The sequence below is a fragment of the Coregonus clupeaformis genome, chromosome 31 (genome assembly GCF_020615455.1).
Source record: "Coregonus clupeaformis isolate EN_2021a chromosome 31, ASM2061545v1, whole genome shotgun sequence".
In the NCBI taxonomy this organism is placed as follows: domain Eukaryota; kingdom Metazoa; phylum Chordata; class Actinopteri; order Salmoniformes; family Salmonidae; genus Coregonus; species Coregonus clupeaformis.
Window position 1 is genome coordinate 39,496,303 of NC_059222.1, and position 6,658 is coordinate 39,502,960.

The 6,658-nt window shown below is 43.5% G+C and overlaps 1 non-coding gene and 1 pseudogene across 1 annotated transcript; one reads left to right on the forward strand and one right to left on the reverse strand.

Annotated features, from left to right (window-relative positions):
* Window positions 1–1,174: 1,174 nt before the first annotated feature.
* On the reverse strand, window positions 1,175–5,897 carry LOC121547867 (annotated as a pseudogene).
* On the forward strand, window positions 3,700–3,815 carry LOC121548108. Its single transcript, XR_005996600.2, has one exon. It is a non-coding gene; the product is annotated as a U5 spliceosomal RNA (small nuclear RNA).
* Window positions 5,898–6,658: the final 761 nt, after the last annotated feature.

The window sequence follows — 6,658 nt, forward strand, 5'->3', positions numbered from 1 at the left end:
GGGGCCGGCCGGTATTCCATGGCACGTTCTCTGAGCATGTGCAGATCACATGGCAGGCATTTTCACTGTAATTTTCAACCTTTCCTTATCCCAGTCTGTAATCCCCATCTGTTTTAAGATGACTACCATCCTTCCTGTTCCCAAGAACTCTAAGACTTCATGCCACAATGACTACCGCCCTGTAGCACACATCTGTAATCATGAAGTGCTTTGAAAGGCTAGTTATGGCACACATCAACTCCATCAACCCAGACACCCTAGACCAGTGGTCACCAACCTTTTCTGAGTCAACAACACTTTCGCAGTCAAAAAGCAAGCCGAGATCTACCGTTCAGATTTTTTTTTAACATGTAACATTAACCTAATAAAACGAGTTCTGTAGGAATTAGGTTTGTGCAGTAGGCCTAATACATTATCACAGCATATTGGCTATATGCCTGGCCTGCCAATATTGTTCTTCTCAGACCATATTATATTTCAAAACTCGAGCTTTGATAACAAAATAGATCAGTTGGTGTAGCACTTGCAAGGCACAGCTGAGCTTAAATTGAAATAATTTGCTAATAATTATCTTTTTTGTTTTACTGAAATGATGGCACCTGCATCTGATGGTCATGGTGCATTCAAGACAACTGGGAACTCTGGAAAAAAATGAGGTCAAATCATGACGTTAGTGATCTTCAGGTCGGAAAGTCAAAGCTCTAGAAAGATGCCAGAGTTTCCGAGTTGGAATTCCAAGTTGGATGACCGTTGAAAACTATTTTTCCCAGTCGGATGTCATTTTTTTCCGTGTTCCCAGTTGTCTTGAACGCACTGAAGTCGGAAGTCTGACTTCCGAGTTGTTTTGAACAAGGCATTAGTCTCAGCAGAGGGAGGGAGAGAGCAGAAGAAAGTTAAATATTCCTCAATATTAAAATAGACATGATGAGCTGCTAATAATAATAAAAACGCAGGCCTTGGCAACTCATTCATTGCAGCTGCAGCGCGAGTGGAAGTAGGGAGAAGTGCATTTATATTTTGTAATAGTGTTGAATAAAAACAGTGCTGACAGTGCTGAATAAAGGGGGAGAGAGAGAGAGAGACACTTGCTTTGGCAATGTAAACATATGTTTCCCAAGCCAATAAAGCCCTTTGAATTGAATTGAGAGCGCTAGTGCACCGTATTAAGCATTTCTTACGTATTGTATATCTCGGACTGCTGTGGGCAGTTGTAGGTGATCTTGATGACCTTGATGACACTGTCCTTCCCCCGTATCATCGTCTCCACCTGCTCTGCATCGTGACCAGCCACCGCCGTCCCACCCAGACCGGACGCCTAGAGGGGACAACAGATGAGATACCCAGCTATCCAATAAATCCATCCATCTTTCACCCACTATTTTCAGGTCTCCTTGTAATAATTAGTTCCAGATTTCCTGAAGGCTTCCATAATGACTGGTAAGCATACCAACAATTTGTGATGCGTTACTATACCTAGCTACTTCCACAAACAAAATCTAAAATAATACATGACAAAACTTCAAGTGGCAGTCCTACTGTTTCAAACACTATATCTCACTATCTCCTACCCATCCCAGAGCCATATATTTGATCATGGATGCCATTTTGAATTACAGTGTAATGTAATGTAAATACATCATAATGCAGAAACCTTAATGTCCATAATCTCTAACTATATGGTTCTGCTCCTACCTGGCAGTAGAGTCTGTAGAGGGGTACAGCAGTGTAGGACATGCCTATCATCCCCACCCCGGCAGCAGCTATATACGTCAGCACCATCTTGTTCCTCTTTCTCCACTCATCCTCCTGCTGCTTGGGCTGCTCTTCTGACTCTTGGCCCCCTCATATCTGGGTATTGAGGCGTGAGGGGACCCTCCTACAGAGGAACCCCTGGGCGTAGCCGTGGAGGCCCCTGGCTCCCTCACCCTGAAGACCCCTGATACAGGTCTGTGTGTTTGAGGACGTCAGTATGACAGAGTTCTTGGAGCAGCATGTGGACTCAAGGACGAGGATGGGGACTGACTGCAGTGGGTTTATAAGGATCCAATCAATTAATGAAATTAATAAGTTCAAGCTTCAGTCTAGTCAGATACTGCTCCTATCTCGGGTTACCTAGGGGTGAAAACATAAAATGTGTTCACTTTTTAATGTCTATGAACTAGCTAAACCTTGGCTTCATGTTGATAACTGATAGGTTCAGGGATATATTTGGCTAAGTAGACAGCACCACCGCAGCAGTCTAGCTAGCTAATGCCGGTTCACTGCACTACAATAACCTGTCACTACAGTAAAGGTTAAAGATAAAATGGGACTTCGTTATAAAACATTGTTGGTAAAGGAAGCAAGACGCCTTGCTAGCTAGCAAGACATCACCATTGAGCTGAGAAAAAAAGACATTTAATGGCCAGGATATTCTCAATACAGCCAATTTGATAGAGCATTGACAAACCCCCTTAGATAGATTACAGTGAGGCTACTAGAACAGGGCTTGGTGAGAACTTCCACTGTCAAGATGGATCCTCAATGTATATTGTCTAATGAAATAAACACATTTTGCCATAAACATGACATAGGCTAAACTTACATTTGGGTGGGAGTGGATAACTAACAACATGTTACTTTAACAAACAACTATTGGAAAAGGGCATCTTAAAAGACCAGCCATAACCTATTCACTAATTTAAACTGGTACATTCTTAATGAACAATGCTATCACTGTCTGATTACTTTGAAAACAAATAATGGTGAGGTGAGTAACAGGTTTGCGATACCAAACCAACGAAATACAAAAAGGTAAACGTATCTAAATAAATGATAGCCTAATAGTAACCAGACTCTGGTGTTATAACAAAATGTCTTTAAAATACAATGTTGACTTGCGTTAGTGATATTACAGATAGCAAACAATTTGTTCGCATGTACATCGTTGTCACATGGCCTATAGGCCTATTTGACCCGAAAAAGAGGCCAATCAGCAATCGGTCTTGCCTTAGAATGTTTAGGTGATTTGGGTAGGCCTTTTAGGCTATCTATATCCAATACTTCGCTGTGTGTTTTTCAGGGCAATAGGCTATCACCTGTAGTAGAGTAATCCACTGGTCAAACAACTGTTAAGACACGTTGCTATACTATTTTACACCAAAACCTTCATCATGGAGTTATTTTTTGACTTCTAAGTTGATACATTGTTGCAGAGAGTGGTTACATGTGCCGGTTTGAATATAATTGTTGCCACCCCTTCCTGCATCTTACGCCTGGCTTGTGAAGATGTTGCTTGCGGGTCTCAACGGCGCATGCTCCATGTAGAAGCGTTGTATTTCGTCCCGTCAAAAAGGTACAAATTGAACATCGTTTCCGAGTTTGATAGTAGACTTTTGATGGTAGTTAAACTGTTACGCCAACGTAGTTCTCCCTATTTGCTCATATTACACTGGCGTTGCAGATGAGACTTTTAACGAATGAATGGGACAAACCAGGAAATGATTTGTGTAATGCCCAGCATGCATTTCGTTTGCCTAAATAAATAATGAAGTTAAAAAGTATTGACACTTATCAAACGTCTCTCTTCATTTCCGTCAGTGGACTGAATGTCTCTGTGTGTTATTTCGGAGGTATAGAGTTTTTTTTTTTTTTATGTAACCACGACTGTGAATAGTAAGGCCGAGAATTGGGTCTGAACGGGTTTCTTCATTCAGCAGTACACTCTGGTTTCTCTTCAGATCGCATAAATCTTTCGCCTTTTACTAAAGATTTCCGTGGGGAGGAACAATATGAGTATCAACTAATTTTTTGATGCCCGGCCTCACGGCTGGGCTTCCTATACTTGTCAATGGTAAACTTTATGTAGTAGATAATTTTATGTAGACTTATCTGTTTGGATAACTTTAAGTTACAGCATCAGAGAAAAACGTAGCGGTCATGGTCAGAGTTTTGATGTCCTCTCAATTAAAAGCAGGGACAACTTCATGCAATGTGGTTTGAAAAAGTGTGTTAGGTGGAATATTATATCTAATTGTAGTTTACCTTGTTTTATGGTTTTACTGTAATATAATAATAATAATAATAATATGCCATTTAGCAGACGCTTTTATCCAAAGCCACTTACAGTCATGCGTGCATACATAATATTTGTTTACTGTTTTTACAGTAACTTACAGGCAACTGGCTGTCTGTAAATTAATGTAAATCAACAGTACAGTGCGTTGTACAAATTACTGGATGAATGAATTAAATTCATTGAGGGGAGATCGGGTGTGTATTTGACCATAATTGCATGGGATTGGTGCAATCAGGTTAACTGCTAGGTAATGTGTTTACAGATCACAGCATATCAATCAATGAATGCCAGTTTGGAAGCCTTCATTAAGGCCTAGAAGTGCAAGTGCTATTACAAACATTTACATTTACGTCATTTAGCAGACGCTCTTATCCAGAGCGATTTACAAATTGGTGCATTCACCTTATAGCCAGTGGGATAACCACTTTACAATACTGCGCCACTCGGGAGGACTAGGACTCTTCACAATGGCTTCCTAATAGGCAGTGGGAGAATCTCAATCGCATACTCCTAGCATTCTCAAAACCCATTGGAGGAGAAGGCCGGAGGGCAGGGAGTATGCAAATGTCATTCTCCCAGCACTTTACAGACTGAAGGCCATGGTAAGTACTGAACCTTTAAATGTTTTGAGACTTGGTGCCACTCCTATCTCTCCCATATACACATTTTAATGTTGGGGTACTACTACCATACATCAGTTAAATTGGTACAGCACTCGCTCTAATGGGTGGCACAAATGTAGCCGCTTACAAGGCACGCCTCAAAATATGTTAATGAGCCAGAAACAACAATACCGGTACTGTATTATTCTGTGGGGTGGAATTACACCATTCTAAATACAGCAATTATTTCCCTGCCCACAACATTTTCCCACAATGCACCATAATTTACTGTATGCTGCAGTATAATGCTTCACAGTATTTTACTGTTGTACACATTTACCATATAAGTCAGTTTTCAATTACAGTGTATTATTATGTGTAATTAAATTTGTGAATTATATATATATTGTTTGCTTGGTTCACTTCAGACCTTCATGACTCTCAATCCTATCACTCAGAATTGAAAAAGTTGCCTGTTGCCAATCCCACAATGCTGTGCGGTTACAGTAATGTACTGTTAAACCAACGTTTCCCAGAGAGCGTTGCCATTTACGGCAATTTAATGTAAATAATTAATACGGTACTTTACTGTTAGTTTGATTGTATAATCCTGTCAAATGAAATTATACTGGTGTAGACCTTACCGTGAAATGCTTACTTACAAGCCCTTAACCTCTTAAATGTAAAGCCCCCATATTATACTTTTTATTCAATTCAGTCTGGTATGAGAACGGTAGCCCCTATCTGCGAAAACAGGGTGTCTGCCGAAAGCTGCGTATCTTGGCTATTGATCGGTGCCTTCAAATCTTTGGTGTGACTTGCTACCATATATGGGCATACGAATTTATAAGGGCAGGCTGAGCCGATTACCTAATTCCAAGATGGCTGCTACCTACATTCCGGTTAGCGTTCTATATCGTGGAGCTCCGCCCCATAGGGGAGCTCTGCTCCTAGTGGTTTACCCTCTGCCCTAGGGCAGAACAGCCTGAAGCAAATTTATGCACACACCTGCAGCCAATGGGAGCACAGGTGCCCCTATAAGAAGGGACCCGTTCCCTCAATCTACCTCCCATTTATCTTCAGCGACTGGACTAGAACTGAAGAAGCCAAGAAGTATTGAAGACTCAGGAAGAACTCGCCGTCGATATCCAGCCATCGACGTCTTCCAACATGAGCACACCGGGAAATTTCCCACCCCCAAAAGCCCTTTTCAGGGCTCTATGTCGATGTACTGACATGGCGTCTACGGACCCCCACGACCTTTGTTTCGTGTGTTTGGGACCGCAGCACGCCAAGGAAGGTCTCGACAACCCCCCTAATTGCGCCTCCTGCGCCCTCCTTCCTAGGAAGGAGAGGAAGCGGCGTTGGGCGTTTTTTAGGGAGGACATCCCCCTAGAGGATGTATTGTCCATTCTCGCCTCTGCTTCAGAGGCGTCTTCGGACAGTGCTGGCTCGGGGGACGACAAGGAGGAGGGCACAGAGATGGATATCCCAGTGGGACAATCCGGAGCTCTGGCGCCGACGTTCAAGACCCCCTTTCCCTTGGAAAGCGCGAGGTCTGAGGGCTCCTTGGGCGATGACGACACGGGCTCTGTTAGGTCAGAAGCCCTGTCCTTCGCGGCGGCCTCTTTGCGTTCGGACTTTCCCGAACTCATTGAGAAGGCTGCCAATCGACTGGAGATAGCGCTGCCCCCAGTTCCCCTCCCTGTGGAAGTGGATCTGATGGAGGGCGGCCCCTACTCCAAGCCAAGGAAGGCGGCTGAGCCGATGGCTCCAGCCATGCCTTCCCTTGGCAAATATGTCGAGGGCTCATGGGACTCACCTCTGGGGCGCGTCGCCCGGCCAGAGCGTACATCCCATTCACCAGAGTGGCCGGTCATGAGTGGGCAGCGAAGGGAATCCCCAGGCTCGAAGGCGCCATGACGGCGTATCTAGTGCCGGGTTCGAGTCCCTGGCCAGCCTCCAAGAAGGCCACTCTACCAGCGCAGAAGGACAGGCT